Source organism: Sus scrofa, chromosome 13, assembly GCF_000003025.6.
Source record: "Sus scrofa isolate TJ Tabasco breed Duroc chromosome 13, Sscrofa11.1, whole genome shotgun sequence".
Classification (NCBI taxonomy): domain Eukaryota; kingdom Metazoa; phylum Chordata; class Mammalia; order Artiodactyla; family Suidae; genus Sus; species Sus scrofa.
This window is the reverse complement of record NC_010455.5, coordinates 67,355,577-67,376,857: the sequence shown is the minus strand read 5'-3', so window position 1 is coordinate 67,376,857 and position 21,281 is coordinate 67,355,577. Positions and strand designations below refer to the sequence as shown.

Genomic DNA, 21,281 nt, shown 5'->3' with positions numbered 1-21,281 from the left:
GTGAGTGCACATAGGTGTCCATGGAACAAAGCTGAATGCTTGGGGAAAATGCATTAGCAAGTGTCCACTGAGGGGTGGATGAGACAACCATGGAAGTCTGGTGACACCATCTCTTTGAGGGGAACTACTCTCTGAGTTTTCACCCTGGGCCATCAATCCCTGCCCCCTTTGTTGTCCTGAATGTCCACAGCTCTCCATTGTGAGTTATCAGCCACATCAATTCACCAACCGGGCAGACTCAAGAAACTATTTTCTTTTGTTATGAAGCCTCAGGTCAGCGTATTATAGTTATCCACAGCTACAGCAGCAAATGTATGGCATTTGACGTACTATTCTTCCCTCTGAGACTCATGGCAAACATCACTAATCAATCACCAGATTCCTTTCTGCTGAGTCCACACAGTCATCTTAGAAACTCTCTCTGGGTAGCCTTAATAAATCTACTGGTGTTGACATTTGAGATTAGACCTGTGCTTCCTCCCCCATTTCTCTTAAGTTAGGTTTTATTTTTATTTTTTGGCCATACCTGTGGCATGTGGAAATTTCCAGGCCAGTGATCAAACCTGGATCCTTAACCTGCTGTACCACAAGGGAAGTTCAAGTTAAAAAACCTTTAATAAATCGGGTAGAAAATTAAACCTATACGAAGTCACTGAAATCTTAGCCACTGGGTCCTTGGCCTGAACATATTGTCTTGTTAAGTGCTGAGAAAGAAAAACACTCCCAAACAAAAGTCCAGGACCAGATGGCTTCACAGGTGAATTCTACCAAACATACAAAGAAGAACTTATACCTATTTTACTTAAACTATTCCATAAGGCTGAAGAAGAAGGAACACTACCAAAGATATTCTATGAAGCCACCATCACCCTAATGCCAAAACAAAGACACTACGAAAATAGAAAGTTATAGGCCAATATCTCTGATGAATATAGCCATAAAAATTCTCAATAAAATTTTAGCCAACTGAATCCAACAACATATAAAAAAGGTCATACACTACAGCCAAGTGGGATTCATCCCAGGTTCACAAGGATGGTTTAACATATGCAAATCAATCAATGTCATACATCACATTAATAAAAGAAAAGTCAAAAACCACATGGTCATATCAATAGATGCAGAAAAAGCATTTGACAAAACCCAACATCTATTCATGATAAAAACTCTTACGTAAGTGGGTGTAGAGGGAACATAACTTAACATAATAAAAGCCATTAATACAAACCCAGGGCCAAAATATTACGCAATGGAGAGAAACTGAAAGCCTTCCCACTAAAACCTAGAACAATACATGGATGCCCATCAGCCACAAGGGGGGCAGACATTAGAAGTAAGAGAGGCTACAAATCTACTGTCTGCAAAAAGGACACCACACCAAAAACCTATAAAAATGAAAAAGCAGGAATTCCCGTCGTGGAGCAGTGGAAATGACTCCGACTAGGAACCATGAGGTTGCAGGTTTGATCCCTGGCCTTTCTCAGTGGGTTAAGAATTCAGCGTTGCCGTGAGCTATGGTGTAGGTAACAGATGTGGCTTGGATCCTGCATTGCTGTGGCTCTGGTGTAGGCCAGTGGCTACAGCTCCAACTGGACCCCTAGCCTGGGAACCTCCATATGCCAAGAGAGTGGCCCAAGAAATGGCAAAAAGACCAAAAAAAAAAAAAAAAAAAAAGAAAGAAAGAAAGAAAGAAAGAAAAGGCAGAGAACTATAACTCAGATGAGGGAGAAGGAAAACCCCCCAGTAAAACAGCTAAGTGATGTGGAGAGTGTCAGCCTCCAGGAAAAAGACTTCAGACTGATGATGCTAAGATGATTCAATACATTGGAAATAAAATGGAGGCAAAGACTGATAATTTATAGGAAACATTGAGCAAAGAAATACAAGATTTAAAACTTAAGCAAGCAGAGTTGCAAAATACAATAACTGAAATAAAAAATTCATTAGAAGCAACAAACAGCAGAATACAGGAAGCAGAAGAACAAATAAGTGAGGCAGAGGACAGACTGGTGGAAATCACTGATGCAGAACAGAAAAGTGAAAAAAGATTGAAAAGAAATGAAAACAATCTAAGAGAACTCTGGGACAATGTTAAATGGAGGAACATCCATATTATAGGATTATAGGGGTGCCAGAAGGAGAACAGAGAGAGAAAGGGACAGAAAAAATATTCGAAGAGATAATAGCCAAAAACGTCCCTAACTTGGGAAAGGAACCACTCATTCAAATCCAGGAAGCACAACGAGTACCATATAAAATAAACCCAAGAAGGAACACCCTGAGACACATAATAATCAAACTGACCAAAATTAAAGACAAAGAGAAAATACTGAAAGCAGCTAGGGAAAAGAAACAAATAACATTCAAGGGAACCCCAATAAGGTTATTGGCAGATTTTTCAGCAGAAACTCTACAGGCCAGAAGGGAGAGGCACAATATACTTAATGTGATGAAAGGAAAAAACCTCCAACCAAGATTTCTTTAACCAGCAAAGCTTTCATTCAGATTTGAAGGAGTAATCAAAAGCTTTACAGATAAGCAAAAGCTAAGAGAATTCAGCAACACTAAACCAGCTTTACAACAAATGCTAAAGGAACTTCTCTAGGCAGAAAAGAATAGGCCACAACTAGAAAAAAAATTTACCACAAATGACAAGGCTCACCAATAAAGGCATATATACAGTAAAGATAAGAAATCATTCATGCACAATTATGCTACCAAAATCAGAAATCATGAGAAGAGGAGGGTACAAATGCAGGACACTGGAGATGCAATTAAGAGACCAACAACTTAAAACAATCTCATATACATATATAGACTCCCATATCAAAACTTCAGAAATTGAAACTTGTGATTAAAAAAACTTCCAACAAGATGAAGTCCAGGACCAGATGGCACCACAGGAGAATTCTATTAAACATTTAGAGAAGAGCTAACACCTATCCTTCTGAAACTACTCCAAAAATTTGCAGAGGAAGGAACACTCCCAAACTCATCCTATGAGGCCACCAATACCCTGATACCAAATCCAGACAAAGATAGCACAAAAAAAGAAAATTACAGGCCAATTTCACTGATGAACATAGATGCAAATATCCTCAATAAAATACTAGCAAACTGAATCCAACAATACATTAAAAGGATTGTATATCATGATCAAGTGGGATTTATCCAAGGGATGCAAGGATTCTTCAATATCTACAAATCAAACAGTGTGATACACCACATTAACAAACTGAAGAGTAAAAACCCATGTGATCCTCTCAATAAATGCACAAAAGGCCCCTGACAAAATCCAACACCCATTTCTGATAAAAACTCTTCAGAAAGTGGGCATAGAGGGAACCTACCTCAACATAATAAAGGCCATATATGACAAACCTAGAGCTAATATCCTTCTCAATGGTGAAAAGCTAAAAGAATTCCCCCCGAGATCAGGAACAAGACAAGGATGTCTGCTCTTGCCGCTAAAATTCTACATAGTTTTGGAAAGTCCTAGCCACAACAGTCAGAGAAGAAAAAGAAATAAAACGAATCCAAAATGGAAAGGAAGAAGTAAAACTATCACTGCCTGTAGATGACACGATACTAAACCTAGAGAATCCTAAAGACTCTACCAGAAAACTGTTAGAGCTCATCAATGAATTTGGCAAAGCTGCAGGCTACAAAATTAATACACAGAAATCAAGGGCATTTCTATATACTAACAATGAAAGATCAGAAAGAGAAATTAGGGAAGCAATCCCATTTACCATCACATCCAAAAGAATAAAATACTTAGGAATAAACCTACCTAAAGAGACTAAAGACCTGTACTCTGAAAACTATAAGACACGGATGAAAGAAATCAAAGATGACATAAATAGATGGAAAGACATACCATGCTCTTGGATTGGAAGAGTCAATATTATCAAAATGGCAATCTACAGATTCAGTGCAATCCCTATCCAATTACCAAGGACACTGTACACAGAACTAGAACAAACTATTTTAAAGTTTGTTTGGAGGCACAAAAGACCCAGAATAGCCAAAGACATCCTGAAAAAGAAAAATGGAGCAGGAGGAATCAGGTTCCTTGACTTCAGACTATACTACAAAGCTATAGTCATCAAAACTATATGGTACTGGCACAGAGACAGAAATATAGAGCAGTGAAACAGGATAGAAAGCCCAGAATTAAGCCCATGCACCTACAGTTAACTCATCCAAGACAACGGAGGAAAGAATATACAATGGAGAAAAGACAGCCCCTTCAATAAGTGGTGCTGGGAAAACTGGACAGCCACATGGAAAAGAATGAAATTCGAAAACTCCCTAACACCATACACAAAAATAACCTCGAAATGGATTAAAGACCTAACTATAAGGCCAGATACTATAAAACTCTTAGAGGAAGACAAAGGCCAAACACTCTCCAACATAAACCACAGCCAACATCTTCTCAGATCCACCTCCTAGAGTACTGACAATAAAAACAAAAATAAACAAATGGGACTTCATTAAACTTAAAAGTTTCTGCACAGCAAAGGAAACCCTAAACAAAACAAAAAGACCACCCACAGAATGGGAGAAAATATTTGTAAATGAAGTGACTGACAAGGGATTAATCTCCAAAATTTATAAACACCTTCTACAGCTCAATACCAAAAAACAAACACACAACAAACAAAAAACGAACAACCCCATCAAAAAATGGGCAGATGATCTAAACAGACAATGCTCCAAAGAAGACATACAGACGGCCAAAAAACACATGAAAAGAGGTTCAACATCATTCATTATTAGAGAAATGCAAATCAAAACCACTAAGAGGTACTATCTCACACTGGCCAGAATGGCCATCGTCAAAAAGTCCACAAACAATAAGTGAGGGAGAGGGTGTGGAAAAAAAGGAACCCTATCACACTGTTGGTGGGAATGTAAATTGGTACAACCACTGTGGAAAACAGTATGGAGATTCCTCAGAAAACTAAAAATAGAACTACCATTTGATCCAGCAATCCTACTCCTGGGCATTTATCCAGAGAAAACCATGACTTGAAAATATACATGTACTCCAGTGTTCATTGCAGTACTATATAAAATAGCCAAGATGTGGAAACAACCTAGATGTCCATTGACAGAGGACTGGATAAAGAAGAAGTGGTACATATACACAATGGAATGTTACTCAGCCATTAAAAGAAAAGAAATAATGGCATTTGTAGGAACATGGATGGACTTAGAAATTATCATGCTAAATCAAGTCAGTCAGGCAATGAGACACCAACATCAAATGCTATCACTTACATGTGGAATCTAAAAAAAGGACTCAATGAACTTCTTGGCATAACAGATACTGACTCACAGACTTTGACAAACTTATGGTTTCCAAATGAAACAGGTTGGGGGTGGTGGAGGGATGCACTGAGGGTTTGAGATGGAAATGCTATAAAATTTGGTTGTGATGATCATTGTACAACTATAAGTGTAATAAAATTCACTGAGTAATAAAGGAGAAAAAAATACAGGGATGCCCACTCTCACCACTTTTATTCAACATAGTATTAGAAGTCCTAGCCACAGCAATCAGACACATGAAATAAAATGTATCCAAATTGGAGGAGAAGAGGTAAAATTGTCACTCTATGCAGAGAACATGATACTATATATATAGAAAACCCTAAGGACTCCACACAAAAACTACTCAAACTGATCAATGAATTCAGCAACCTAGCATGATACAGGATTAACATTCAGAAACTGGTTGCATTTCTGTGTATTAATAATGAAATATTAGAAAAGGAATAAAAAAATACAGTACCTTTTGAAATAGCACCCCCCAAAATTAAATACCTAGGAATAAACCTGACCAAGGAGGAGAAAGACTTATATGCTGAGAAGTATAAAACATTAATTAGGAAATTAAAGAGGATCCAAATAAATGGAAAGATATTCCATGCTTCTAGATTGGAAGAATTAATACTGTAAAAATGGCCATACTACCCAAAACAATCTACAGATTCAGTGCAATTCCTATCAAATTACCCATGACATTTTTCACAGAACTAGAACAAAGAACCCAAAAATTTATGTGGAACTATAAGAGACCCAGAATTACCAAAGCAATCCTGAGGAAAATAAGCTAAACAGGAGGCATAACTCTCCCAGACTTCAGGCAATATTACAAAGCCATAGCAATCAAGACAGTGTGGTACTGGCACAAAAACATACAGACCAATGGAACAGAATAGAGAACCCAGAAATAAACCCAGACACTTACGGTCAATTAATCTTCAATGAAGGAGGTAAGAATATAAAATGGAAAAAAGACAGTCTCTTCAGCAAGTGCTGCTGGGGAAACTGTACAGCCACATATAAATCAATGAAACTAGAACACACTCTCATACCATGCACAAAAATAAACTCAAGATTGCTTAAAGACTTAAACATAAGACAAGACACCATAAAATTCCTAGAAGAGAACATGGGCAAAACATTGTCTAACATCAACTGTACAAATGTTTCCTTAGGTCAGTGTCCCAAGGCAACAGAAATAAAAACAAAAATAAACCAATGGGACCTAAACAAATTTACAAGCTTTTGCACAGCAAAGGAAACCATAAAAAAACCAAAAAGACAACCTACAGAATGGGAGAAAATAGTTTCAAATGATGCAACCCACAGGGGCTTAATGTCTAAAATATATAAACAACTTACACAATTCAACCACAAAAAACCCAACAACCCAATTGAAAAATGGGCAGAAGACCTGAATAGAAATTTCTCCAAAGAAGATATATGGATGGCCAACAGGCATGTGAAAAAATGCTCTACATCACTAATTATTAGAGAAATGCAAATCAAAAGTACAATGAGGTACCATATCACACAGGTCAAAATGGCCATAAGTCAACAAATAAATGCCTGAGAGGGTGTGGAGAAAAGGGTACCCTCCTTCACTGCTGGTGGGAATATAAATTGGTACAACTGCTATGGAAAATAGTACGGAGATTCCTCAGAAAACTAAATATAGAACTACTGTATGACACAGCAATCCCACCCTTGGGCATATATCTGAACAAAACTTTTATTGAAAAAGATACATGCACCCATATGTTCATTGCAGCACTATTCACAATAGCCAAGACATGGAAACAACCTAAACACTGACATATGAATGTATTAAGAAGATGTGGTATGGGAGTTCCTGTCATGGCTCAGCAGAAACAAATCTGACTAGTATCCAAGAGGACACAGGTTCAATCCCTAGCCTTGCTCAGTGGCTTAAGAATCCAGTGTTGCCATGAGCTGTGGTGTAGGTCGCAGACACGGCTTGTATCTGGTGTTGTTGTGGCTGTGTCACTGGCCACCAGCCACAGCTCTGATTTGACTCCTAGCCTGGGAACCTCCATATGTCATGGGTGCAGCCTTAAAAAAAAAGAAGATGTGGTACATATACACAATGGAATACTACTCAGCCATAAAAAGGAACAAAAGAGTTCCATTTGCAGTAACATGGAGGGAACTTGAGACTCTCATACTAGGTGAAGTAAATCGCAGAGAGAAAGACAAATACCATAAGATATCATTTATATCTGGAATCTAATATACGGCACAATGAACCTGTCTACAGAAAATAAACAAACTCATGGACACAGAGAACAGACTTGTGGTGGTTGCCAAGGGGGAGGGGGAGAGGGAGGGAGTGGGATGGACGGGGAGTTTGGGTTTAGTAGATGTAAACTATTGCATTTGGAGTGGATAAGCAATGAGATCCTGCTGCGTAGCACAGGGAACTATATCTAATCACTTATGATGGAACATGATGGAGGATAATGTGAGAATGTGATAATATGAGAAAAGGAGATATATGTATATATATACATATATCTCCTGGGTCACTTTGGTATACAGCAGAAATTGAAAGAACATCGTAAATCAAGTATAACAGAAAAAAATCTTAAAAATAAAAAAATGTGCTGAGTGAGGAAGTAAGGAAAGACAGAAGGAAGAAAGGAAAAATGCAAGTCCTCCTGCTTTCTGAAGTTGCCCATTTAGTCTCTCTCCCTCATACCGTCCCTCTTCGTTTCCCCTTCCACCTGTGTTCTGAATTTCTTCCCCGTCTATGAGACAGCAGGATACTATCACACTCAGAAATCCCACCATAGCCAATAGATATCTTAGGGATGTGATACCCCATTCAGCGTTATTTGCAGGTGACTCCAGATTAGAAATACAAACACCTAATAAGCCATGCCTACCTGGAGAAGGGTTGTGAGGAGCCAACAGTATGGTGCCCACGGACTGCTTTATTAACTGTGAAGCCCTCTGCCCCAGAAAGGCACTGCCAAGCAGAATTTCTCTTTGTTTTACTGTTGCTCAGTTTGTTGGAAAGCACTCACTGGTTTCTCTTCTTCCAAAGGAAAAAAAAAAAAAAGCTTCCACCTCCTTTTTCTGCTCTCCCTCCCTCCCTGTGTTCAGGAAGCAAGCCTGACCAGTTCCCAAACTTCCTCCCTTCTGCCTCTTCACTCACGCTGCCCCTTCTCCCCAGACCATAATTCCACAAACTGAGCACTGACCACCTGAGAGCTGTCTAACCCAGAGGCCCTCCTCCAATGCCAGCTCTGCTGGGAAGCTTTTCCTGATTCCAGCCACTTGGACAGAAACTCTCCCAGCAATCAACACACTGTCCTTTTGCAAACCTCCTTCATTTTCTTTAGCACATTTTGTCTTCTTACTAACAGTCTAATTAATAACAGCCAAGGCCAGTCATCATTTGTTGAGAACTTTAAGTGTGCTGGTCACCAAGCAAAGCACTTACATGCACTTTCTCATTTAACATGCAAACTTTCATAACCGTTTTCATTTTATAGACAGAAATTGAGGCTCAGGGATGCTAAGGAGCCCCAGGCCACACAACCAGTAAGGAAAAGAGCCATTCGATCAACCAATCATTACTTATTAAAGAGCCTACAATACACTAGACATATTCTAGATGTTCGGAAAATAGCAGTAGCCAAATCAAAGTTCCCATCCACAAGGAGCTATCATTGTGGTGGGGAGAGAGAGATCATAGAAAATGCAAGTAAATAAATGCTATGTGAGGTGGTGATAAATGCTCTGAGGGGAAAAAAGGGGGTTAGTGATGGCTGCGATGAGTGCTATTTAATTTAGGATAGTCAGGGTAACATGGTGACTTCTGAACAGAGATGTAAAGGAAGTGAGGAAATGATTCCCGGGGATCTGGGAAGGAGAGGCAGGAGGAGGAAACTGCCTGTGCAAAGGCCCTGGAGTGATCCGTCCATGACATGTTCAGTAACAGAAAGGAGGTGAGTAGGGCTGGAGCTGAGGAGCAGGAGAACTTAGAGAATGGCAGGAATTAGACCACAAAGGGCTTTGCAGATGTGGGAGGGGCTTTGGCTCTGCCTTTGAGTGAGATGGGAAGCCACTAGAGGATGGCTCCCAGAATTCATGCTCTAATAACCATGCCACACAACTGATGGATATGCGAATGAAAGTCAAAAGGTACTTGGGAATGTTTTCTCATTAGAACCAGCAAGTTGGCAGCCAGACAGTCTGAAAACAGGCCAAGAGACGGCAAGATATGAGCTAACAAGGATGGGTGATTATTAAAGGGAGCATGACCATCCCCTCAATTGTCAGAAGCCTCTGTGGCTCCTATACTGCACAGGATGGGGTGGGGACAGCCTCACCAGATCCTCTAACTGGACCTGATAAAAAGGACATCTCCCAGTCCCGGCACCAGGGAGTTGCAGCCTCTCCGGGAAATGTGTCCTTTGCTCATAAGAGGCATTGAGAAAAACGCAACTTCTGCAATGACTCACCGGAGAAAAATGAAAATGTGCTCAGGCTGGAAAGAACCCATTTGAAAGTGACACATTTGCCTCCAGAATATATATATATCTATCAAGCTTTTTCTTTTTTTCTTCTCTTTTGAAGGATGACAGAGACTTCTCACACACACTGCCTCACAGCATGACACAAACCAGCTTCCAAAATTCCTGCCTTTATTCTTGCCACAGTCCCCTCTGAGGCAAAAATACAAATGGGGGATGTGGCAACCTGGCTCAGAAGCACCCCGTGACTGCAGGACACAGGCGCATGCCTCAGCGGTCCTAGAACAATCCCCATGGGCTGACCTCTGATCCCCGCTTTGCAGTGCATGAGAACCACTGGGGAGCGTGCTAAAATGCAGGTCAAAGGGAACTGCACTCAGGAGGTCTGGGGCAAGGCCTGGAAGCTGCCTTTTTAATAAAGAGTCCCTGCTGACTGTGGTCTAGGAAACACTGCCCCAAACTGAGAGGAGAGGTAGCGTAGACAGCCCGGTCTTTCTGCATCTAAGCCTATAGGACAAGTGGCCTCCAATCCTTTCTCAGACTGTGAGAAGCACACTTGGGCTCCTGGTAGGGCTGGGAACCATCCCAGGCAAAGGAGAACAGAGGAGAATCTTGAAATCCCAGCCCTTGCCGAGGTTCATCCAAATCCCTGCACTGATCACCCTGACTTGGCTACCCTGAGGGGGTGCTCCCTGGTCCTGCCCAGGGAAGCCCAGGCCTGGGCTTTGCAGCTGCCCTGGAAACAGCCATCAGGGAGATGATGCCAGACCTTGCTGTGATGATGAACAATAACAAAAAGGCCCGCTTGTGATTATGAAATACTCTTTCATTTCTCAATTTGTCAAATTTACGTGTTGACAGTAGGTACTCCTGGAGCAGCTGGAAATAAAAGAGCTCAGCATCTATGGTTAGAATTCTCAGGAGAGCAAGCCCGGATCCAGTGCGTGGCTACCCTCTTCCTCACGATTGACAAGGCTGGTTTGAGGGCCCTGCTGGCATCTGCTTTGGGCATCAAAATTGCTCATTAAAACTTTCCATGGTGCATGTCACCATGTTCAGATCTCTGCTTAAATGCCACCTTCCTTGTCCATTTGGTTTAAATAATTCTCCTCCCTAAGCCCTCTCTCTTGTTATCTCTAACCTCTTAGCCTGCTTGACTTTCCCTCTAGCACCCACCTCTCATGCAGTGGCTCCTGGTCCCCACACCTCCATCCCTGCAGCAAGAGGAAGCAGTTTTTTTTTTTTTTTTTTTAATTGTTATTTCCCCAATACAATTTTTTTTTCCTACTGTAGAGCATGGTGACCCAGTTACACATACATGTACACATTCTATTTTCGCACATTATCACGCTCCATCATAAGTGACTAGACATAGTTCCCCGGGGTTACACAGCAGGATCTCATTGCTTATCCATTCCAAAGGCAATAGTTTGCATCGGAAGCAGGTCTTGATGATTAAGGGTTCACGCCATAGAAATTGTGCTCTGTTTCTGTGCATCTCCCCACAACCACCCTAGGAGACAGGCCTTTTGATTATCCCGCCTCCATTTTACAGTTGAAGAAATCAAGGCTCAGAGAGGCAAAGGGTCTTGTCCAAGGTCACACAGCAGGTAAGAAACTACTCCACTCCAGGTCTGTCTGATTCTTGAACTTCCTATTCCAAACCTCTAGTCAATTCTAACTTAGTCTGGCCTTTTTGCTTTTGAGGGCTGCACCTGAGGCACATGGAGGTTCCCAGGCTAGGGACTGAGTCGGAGATGTAGGTGCTGGCCTACGCCACAGCCACAGCAACGCCAGATCCTTGACGCACTGAGTAAGGCCAGGGATCAAACTTGCAACCTCATGGATCCTAGTTGGGTTCATTAACTGCTGAGCCAGGACGGCAATGCCCAGCCTGGCCTTTGATGCTCAGCATCACCCGGCCCCTACCCACTTTTTCTGCGCCCCCCACCCCAGCTGCAACTCCCAGCCCACCACTGGTCCCTGGCCCCTACATTTCAATGTACACAGGTATCCTGCGCCTCCACGCCACTGCACCTGGTGCTACCCCTCCGGTCACGCCCTTCCCACCACAAACCTTCCAGCACCCTCAGGCCAAGTGCTCCCTCCTCTGAGCGCCTTTCCTTTCTTGACTCCTCCCTAAGAAGACAAAGGTCCTCTCCATGCTCCTCTGAGCTCCCTCCACCACTGCACTTCTGTCCCACTCTGTCCCCTGTCTGTCCCTTCCTACTAGCTTGTGTGCTTCTTGAGGGTAAGTGCAGACATCTCTCTGCCTTGGGCTTAAGGCAGAGAGCCTGGCACCCAGCAGGCACTCAGGAATCATAGAGCTTGACTAGAGGCTTGCAAATGAGGTGAGGGGTCAGATAGACATGGTTTGACTTCCACTTTGGCCGTGTACCAGTTGTGTGACCTTGGGCAAGACACTCTCCCCCTCTGAGCCTCAGTTTCTACATTTGTAAATTGTTGTAAGGATGCAACGACATAATTACAGGGAAAGAGCTTGACAAAGGCAACACTCCACAGATATTAGCTATAATCATGATGTCAGTTGAGTAATTTGTTTGTAAATGAATACAAGTGGAGGGACAGTAGAGGTGGTGAGAGAAAGTGGGGTCAGGTGCTAGAAGGAAGTCTAGCCCAGCAGGCCAATGTGGACAACCAAGGATGGGAAAACAGCTAACGAACAGGTGCCAATCTATGCAAAAGGGCAGCAATTGGGTGTACCCCAACTTCGCAGCCGGTGGACCATACGGACAGGGCACCCAGGACCTCAAGAAAGTCAAACTCCAGGACAGTAGGCCTCTGACAGCAGCAGTAAGAAATTTATGAGCATAGGGTGTGAGGGGAGAACTACTCATACAATGTGCGGAACCAGGAGAGTTAATGAAAATGTCCAACATTCACAGGACCAGGTGTTGCCAAGGGTTTCCCAGGCATTGTCTCATTTCATCTTCACAGCAGCCTCATCAGGTAATACCATCTGTGTCTCATCTCAGGGAAGAGAAAACTCAATCTCAGAGAAGTTAAGAAACTTGCCCCCAAACACACAGCCAGTGAGTGGCAGAGCTGGATTTAAACCCAGGTAATCAGGTTCCAGCGACCAGCTTCAACCCCTTCTGGGCCACACCAGGAGGCCTGGTCAGGGCAGAGCCCGCAGATGGGGCTCGTGGTCCCAAGGAGAGGGAGGTGGCAGGAGTTCAGAACTAGGTAAGCCCCCCATCAGGGGCCACGTGATCCAAGCAGTTTCTTCACCTTGTGTTCTACTGGGGTGGGAAGAATTTTCCCCTGGGGCCAGCCAGATGCAGCATGGTGGGTGGCAGTGCATACATTTCTGCTCTCCCCAGACCTACCTACTGAGCAGAGAGGCACTGACAAGAGGCCCAGTCACCAGTGAAATTGCTCCAAATTGCCTTCTTCATTAACTGTACAAATTTGCATCTTAATTAGGTTCAATGGAATACAATTACCAGACCCCAAGTTTCTCCCTCTGATTCCAAGCAAGGATGTCACAGAGACAGGCCAGAAGCCAAAAGTGGGGCTGAGGAGAGCGTGGCTGGACCATCCCTGTGGGAGACCTTGAAGCTGGAAAAGCCACAGCTGGTGCATCCAGGCTGGATCTGTGAGCTGATGGGCCTGGGCTGTGGGACCAGGGAAGCCTGGCTCTGCCTCTGACTGGCAACAGGACCCACAGCTCCCTGCCTCTCTGAGCCTCAGTTCTGCCATGGGTAAACAGGATGGGTGGCTTGGGGGATCAGACGAGATCATGGGCACAATGCCTGGCACAAACTTAGTTCTCTTTCTCTGTGCCCTCTCTATGTACCCAAGGCCCAGGAGGTTGTGCAAAGCTGATCCCTATCAGTGACTCAGTGAGCAGCATATTACATCCCTACCTCTATGCTCCTGCCACACACCTCTGAGTCCTTGGGAAGCTCTACGTTCCCTCCTGCCTCAAGGGCTTTGCAAATGCTGTTCCCTCTGCATGAATCAGCTGGCCCATGTCTCTGCCTGGTTAATACTTATGCATGCTTCGGATCTTGGAAGCACCTCTTCCAGGAAGCCCTCCCCAGCCCAGACTAACTTCTCCTAACACCAATTATCTATGGGATGATTTCATTAGGACCCGCTATCCCCTCCTAGCCAGTAAGCTCCATGAGTGTAGGGAACACTTCTATTGTGTTCTGCATTGTATGTCTCATTCCCAGCTCAGTGCCATCACACGCAGGTCCTTAACTCACATTTGTTTAATGGGGTGAATATACACACCTCACTGAACATCGGTGAATGCATCTGTTGAGTGGGAATCATGATACCTACCCCTCATCACAATATTGTGAAATGATAAATGATTTGTGGCACACAGTAGGTCCTCAACAGACCATCTCCACATCCCCCCCTTCCTTTGGATTAAGGAGGAGTCAGAAGCAGGAGTGTAGCTGGTTCAAAGAGCAGCTTGGCCAGGGATAGAGGCAAGTGGGAGCTGGGGTGCTGACAATGCAAGGGTTAGTTGGCTCCCAAGCAAAGGCGCCTTTTAATTTTTCCTGCCATGAAATAATTTCATCTACCACAAAACTCCACAGATTAAGGGAGACTCTACTTTTCAAGCTTTGAATTACTCAAAGGCATCCTGTTCCACCAGCCTGGTGCCTGCCCAGTGTGAGGGGAGCCGTGCAGAGCTGCCGTGCTGAGGCGATTCCCACAGAAAGGGAGGCCTGGGCAGCAGGTCAATTATTTTGTTTAACTTCCCGAAATGTGACCACACAAAGAGGAAAGGTCTCTGCTTTTATTTTTTTCCAAGCTGGACAAGCTTCCTTTGGGCAGCTCAGCAGGGTCAGGTCAAATCCTGGAGAGAAGAGCTTCCTTCCCTGAGTAGTTCCCTCTCTGGGGAGGGGGGAGCAGTGGGAGCCTGGAGACACCTTGAATTTAAAGATGATCCTTGACAAACAGAGCCTGAGGTTGCCTTGCTTTCAGCCTGTTTCTTGGAAGTCTGCATCTGACCTTAACTTCATATGAACCTCTGCAGAGGCTTCTTGCCCCACTCCCCACTCTTGGCACACCCCAAAGGACCCTGTACCTACCCTCCTCCTCCTCCCCACCCCCCTTCCCAGTCTCCTTTGCTGTGTTCTGGCCACACAGTGACTCACATTCCATGATCCAGAGACTTCTCCACCTTGGCAGCGGTGGCCGGCGTGTGTACCTTCCTCCCTCTGAGCACCTGGCGAACTCCTACACAAGCAGCAGAGCCTTCTCCTATGTTCCTTTGCACTCCTTTGTGTTCCTCCCCTTCTGCATTGAGGGCTCCTCTGTGAGGATGGAGTCCTCCCTGTCCCCCTTGCTCCAGCTCAGACAGGGCTGGCGGGCAGGGGAGGGCCTCTGGATGCCTTTCTTAGCTGAATGGATCCCCTAAAACTGTTCACAAAAATGTGAGGGTAGAAGCAGTTTTCTGGGTAAGAGGCCACCTAAGGGATTTGTCCCCCCTTAGAAGTACATAACTTTCACCCCAGCCCCTAAGTGTCTCGATGGACAGGAATATGTCTAATTCCTGTACTGCATAGCCCTGAACACAGCCAGCCCTCAATATAAAATGCTGTCACATCATGGAGTTGCTCTGACCTAGAGCTCAAGTCCAGTCTTTCCAAAGAAGCTGAGCCTCAGAGCTGGAAACAATTCCTCATCCATTAGCCAGATAGAATGTTTAGGGGAAGTATCATCTTTCTTATGAATGAGGAATTAGCAATATTAACAGGGATTTACTTGGCCTTCCACTGAATGCCCAATGACTTTTCAAGCACCCACTCTGTGCATGGTACCACCATGGGGATACAGACAGGACCCACACCCGGCTCCATTCTCAGGGAGACTACAAGCCTCGGGGAGAGAAGGTGGGAGCAGGGGTCATGGAGACATACACAGAGGAACCCAGAAGAGGGAGCACCCACCTCCTGATGGGGAAGGCTTTGTATGGAAGTGGCATCAGAGTTTTGCAGAAAGAGGTCCCAGGGCACCAATGCTGGAGTTGGAACCCACATTCCGGCTCTGTCCTCCACCTGGTCTCAGACTGTACTAGTCTCCATTGCACAGTGTAAGTGTTAGGATGATTTAGACTAAAAGTAATAGAAAACCTCGACTCACTTGCCTGAAGTAATAAGGAAATGTACTCTGCCTCTAATGAGAAGTCCAAAGATAGGGGAGCTCCAGGCAGGTTAATTCAGCATCTCAAAGATGTCATCAAGGATTCCAGTCTTTCTCCAACTTTTGGCTCTGCCATCTTCAGTGTCTGTCAGGAATGTTCTCAAAGCAGATCACCTCCTGGTCACAAGACAGCTGCCGAACCCGGAGGTCACACCCAGACATGATGACATCCTGCTCTATGAGTTTCTTTCCTAAAATGAAGGAGAACTTTCCTAAAATGCACAGACCCTAGCCCTACCAACCTCCTTCATGTCTCCTGCCCACTACTGAATGAATCACCAGCAGTGGAGTTAGATTTCCCAGTGTTGGCTAAGCTAAGAACAGGGTCACCTTCCCAAACAAAATGAGGGTTCTACTGGCCAGGAAACAGGGGAATGGCTGTCAATTGTTGTTATTACACACATAAACCACAATGACTTTCTCAGGTTCCTTATCTTGGGAAGATCTGAAACGGAACCAACGATGGTGGTCAACCATACTCGTCTTCAGCCAGGCATGTCTGACTTTCATTACAGCATATGACAAATATACCTGGGTCTCTAACATGTGCCAGGCTCTGTGCTAGGTTCTGGGAGGATTTCAATATGCCAGACAGACAGTCCTCTACCTAGACAGGTAATCAGGCAATTACAATATGATGATGTGACAAGTGCTATGGCAGGGGAACAAGGATGACAGGGATGCCAGGGAGGAGGCTCAGCCTGCCCAAGACAATAAGGGTGTATGCAGGGAAGGCTTCCTGGAGGAGGAATAACCCAAACCACAACCTGAAGGAAAAGTGGGACTTAGCTAAGCAGGGAAATGGGGGTGTGGTGGCACTAAAGGCAGAGGAACAAGCAGGTGCAAAGACCCTGAGATGAATGAAAGCTTTTCTCCTGGAACTGGCAGTATGTTTTATGGATGAGCACAAGACCTGAGTCAAAGAGATATGCATTTGAATCCTGGAGTCACCACTAACAAGGAACAGGACTCTAGAAGAGCTGTTACACCCTTCGGTGCCTGATTCTACTGCTTCACCTATAGAATAGGGATTATAAACATATCTCACATGGTGGGTGTGAGGCTCAAATCAGATCAGGGCTCACACCACAGTGTAAATTCTCAAGTATCATAATTATCTTATCATGGGGATTGGACCCTACAATGAAGCACTGACCAGAAGAGGTGGGTGGGGCTGAACTCCTCCCTGTGGCGAAGGCAGGAGGTCTGGGCTTGCGCCATCAGATATGCAGCCTGGCCTGAATTGAGATCTGTTGTTAAGTATAAAATACACGCTGGAGCCTGAAAAATTAGCTCCTCCCCTCATCTCCATGTAAAATATCTCCTTCAAACTGTTCATGTTGATTATCTGCTGAAATGACAATATTTGGGATACAGTGAGTTAGATAAACTATATTCTTAAACTGAATGGCAATTGTTTCTTCTTTTTTTTTTGCTATTTTTTGGGGCCACTCCCATGGCATATGGAGGTTCCCAGGCTAGGGGTCTAATCGGAGCTGTAGCTGCCGGCCTACGCCAGAGCCACAGCAACGCGGGACCCGAGCCGCGTCTGCAACCTACACCACAGCTCACGGCAACGCTGGATTGTTAACCCACTGAGCAAGGGCAGGGACCGAACCTGCAACCTCATGGTTCCTAGTCGGATTCGTTAACTGCTGCGCCACGATGGGAACTCCCTGTTTCTTCTTAAAATGTGGCTACTGGATATTTACAATCACATTGTGGCCCATGTGGCTTGTGTTTTTCTACTAGATGGGGCTGGGCTAGGCATGTTATCCCACTGCACATGTAAAGAAATGGAGATGCAGACCCATTCAACACCCTGCCTGTTCAGTGGCTAGGAGGGCGCTGTGGGGACAGAGACCTGGCACCAAGTCCCCGCCTTCTCTCATTCCTCTCCTCCGACTGCCCAGGAACTCACTCAGACTGGCCATGTGATGGGGCAGCACTCCCCATTACCACCCGGCTCTCTTATTTTTCAATCTGCAAATGGTCCTCAAGTGGACTGACCTATCCTCTACCCAGGCCCCCAGCTTCCTCTTTGCTTAGTGAGCCCTGTTTCTTGGAACTGTTGACAAATGGTGCTTGTGATTTAGAAGGAGGGAAGGCAGAGGTGTGGAAACAGCTGAGGACTATTCTGTGGGAAGGGAACTGCATGCCTAGAGTGGGCTTTGCAGCCAGCCCAGGGGCGGAGAGACGAGCACATGCACCGGATCCAACCAGACCACGGACATGTGAGGGCCCTAAACAAGCATGAAGGTGCCATCCTTCCAGGGCACAGCATTCAGGCTCTTTGATGGCTACTATAGTATCACCCCTGGGGACAACTGGAAGTCTCAGATGCCTGGGACTCAACCTACCCGAGCTGTCTCATGACCTGTTGCAGACCCAGCAGACTCCTTGGTCTCCTCTGCGACAGTCGTGCATTCAGACGGGCTCTGCTCCTAAGGAAGTTTTCCCCCGACTCCCAAGGGCCAGGCTGGAAGTGCTGGAGAGTTAACCCCTTCAACCAGCTTCAGGAGACCAACCTCAGGTGTGGCCCTGTCTCAGCGGGTCCCTGGAGGGCAAGGCACTGCTGTCCACCACAGTAACATGTACCTTACCCTCCATCTGTATCCTCCTTTCCCACTCACATCCCACATCCCACTGCCTCTTCGAATTATCTCCTTACAAGCAAATCCTTGCCTCAAAATCTGCTTTGGGGACAATGAAAACTAAGCCATCACCTTTCTCCCACAGCTGTGCTTGTTCCTGGATGGTACTGCTCTTCCCAGATGCTGTCACCTGGAAAACCAGAGCCAAACTCCACCTCATCTCCCACGTTCCAACCACCTCTAAGTGCTGCCCATTCTACCTCCCCAATGCTTCTCAACTCCGTCCACTTTGCTAGATCATTTTGTCACATTTGGGCCAGGCCACCTTCATCTCTCATCTGGACTGCAGCTCCCGGCTTCTGTATGCCCGCCTCAACCCCCAAATCTGCCCAGATCTGCCAGGCCCACATATCCAAAGACCTCCTGACAACATCCCTTGGAACGCACCTCAAACCCAGCATTTCCCAGCCTCCAGCTGGGTGCCTATGTCTGAGGCTGGATTCCCCCCTTACCGGCTGAACACCTGTAAAGCAGGAAGTCATCCTCATCATCTTTGTTCCCCATCCCCCTTCTGCCCTGGAAAGGTCTTACACACCAATCCTGTCATTTTCACATCACTGCCTTAGTTCAAGTGGCAGGAATGCTAAGACTTTCCTACTGGTCTGCACTCTGCCAGTCTTGCCCTCTCTGATCCTTTCCTTATGCTGCTATTAGAGAGACTGTCCTAAGATGCCATCAGATCATGCAAGCATTCTGTTTCATTCCTCACTGGCTCCCCATGTCCTACAAGATAAACCCAGTCATGGACATGAAAGACCCCTTACAAAGTGGCTCTGAACAACCTCAACTCCCACCTCCCCCCACCACCACACCCATGATTACAGCCAGCCCCAGACCATTTGAACTCTTTCCTGCCTTAGACCCCACAACCATTAGAGGTGGGCCCAGGGATGGGTCCTCCGTTGAAGACTCAGTCTGCCAGTTTAGTAGGAAGCCCCACTGTCCTCTTTTACATCCCAAAGAATGGCATCTCCAGCCACCTGCACCTCCAGCCCAGAAGCCAGGCAAAACCAGATGTCCAAGACAGAGCAACAATTACTATAATAATAAGAAATAGATCTCTAAGTCATTTATATGCTTTTATCATCCAGTTCCTTCATTAAATAAAAATCCTAGCAGGAGGGCCCTGACAAAATGGGAATTAGATCAGAGGGAGAGAATGTTTGGAGCACGGGGAATTAAAAAGTGAGGGTGGGGAATGGAAGTTAGTTTGGATGGGACTTTGCAGGGAAGATGGCGAGCATGCACTGCGGACATATAAGGTGGAGGCTGTGCCAGGTGGAGGAGCATGCAAGGTAGAAGGTGTGCAAGGTGGAGAGTGTGCAGGAACAGGAAGTATGAGAGCACAGAGGACCAACTGCAGCCCTTTTGATCTAACACTTTGCAGAAGGCTGGGCCTGGGGTCCCCATGTCCCCTGTGCTACAGATAGAAGAGGCTACAGGTAGTGAAGGGGGTAACAACAGAGGTCTGGTGGGTAGTTGAATAACTGAGTCTTCAGCTACACAGTGGAATAAATGATGCTGAAAGATGAGCAGAGCTGGTGAACAGCACCCTCATTTTCCAGGCACGGAATGAAGGCTGGAGTTGAAAGTGCACCTGCAATCACCAACTCGTAAAGGCAGAGCAAGGGCTTCCCAATCACAACCTGCCCAATGTACTCCTGCTTGCTCAGCCGCTGAGTGCTAAGGCTGCAGGGCTAGACGTGGTGCAGATGGGAGGGAAGCCTCCAACAAGCTGTGTTGTTTTTCTGAATTAATTTTGTGGATGTAGGCTGTGACCCCACAACATAACCATATGCTTTAATACTTTTAAAGATGATCTTCAAAGGGCATGTGTACAGTGACACTCAGCAATTACAATTGTGAAGTCATACTTTCCAGAAATGATGACTAAATTGGGTTGCATTTCTTTACCTATTTTTTATTGAATCCATTGGGTGACTGCTATAAACATATAAACTAGCACTGAGGCCATTTTCAGATAATGTGCCTTTCCTTCCCAGACAGTACTTTTTGTTCAAAACAAAGTAATTGATAGTGCATCCTATAATATGAAAGACTTTGTATGGATCCTCCTGGGGATAATTTTAGGGGAAAAAATCCTTGCCTATATATGCAAGGCCACGTGACATACCAGGACCCGAGGTCAATGAGCTGGCACACAGCCAGGGTCTCTGCCCTTAGGAAGCTCACAGTTTAGAAGAGCAGCCCGACACTAAAGAAGAACGAGAAATGGAAAGAAATTGAGGGAGGTTATAGGAACACAGGAAAGTATGTCCCAACCCAGTGCTTTTCAAACTTTTCTTGCACATGAATCACTCATTAAAATGTAGATTCCACATGAGTAGGGCCGCAGGTGGGCCCAAGATTCTGCATTTTTAACCAGCTCCCAGGTGAGGCCGATGCAGCTGGTCTGGGGACCACACTTTGAATAACTGAATGGCTACTGCGATTTGGGATAGAATTCCCTACAAGAGAATCATATGTAGTTTACAAAAGGGCAGCATTCTAACAATGAAAAGATCAGAAAGAGAAATTAGGGAAGCAATCCCATTTACCATCACATCCAAAAGAATAAAATACTTAGGACTAAACCTAC

At 45.0% G+C, this 21,281-nt stretch overlaps 2 protein-coding genes across 8 annotated transcripts in view; both read right to left on the bottom strand.

The window, feature by feature from the left end:
- Positions 1-21,281, bottom strand: part of HRH1 (histamine receptor H1) — a 201,914-nt gene that overhangs the window by 34,317 nt on the left and 146,316 nt on the right. The window contains exon 2 of one of the 6 annotated variants that reach the window (XM_021071108.1): positions 20,817-20,897. The exons of the other annotated variants lie outside the window; for them this stretch is intronic. The gene's annotated coding sequence lies outside the window, so the exon portion shown is untranslated. The remainder of the gene's footprint in view (positions 1-20,816; positions 20,898-21,281) is intronic. 6 annotated transcript variants of the gene reach the window in all.
- The window catches only part of ATG7 (autophagy related 7), a 397,386-nt gene that overhangs the window by 322,284 nt on the left and 53,821 nt on the right, over positions 1-21,281 (bottom strand). The window lies entirely within an intron of this gene.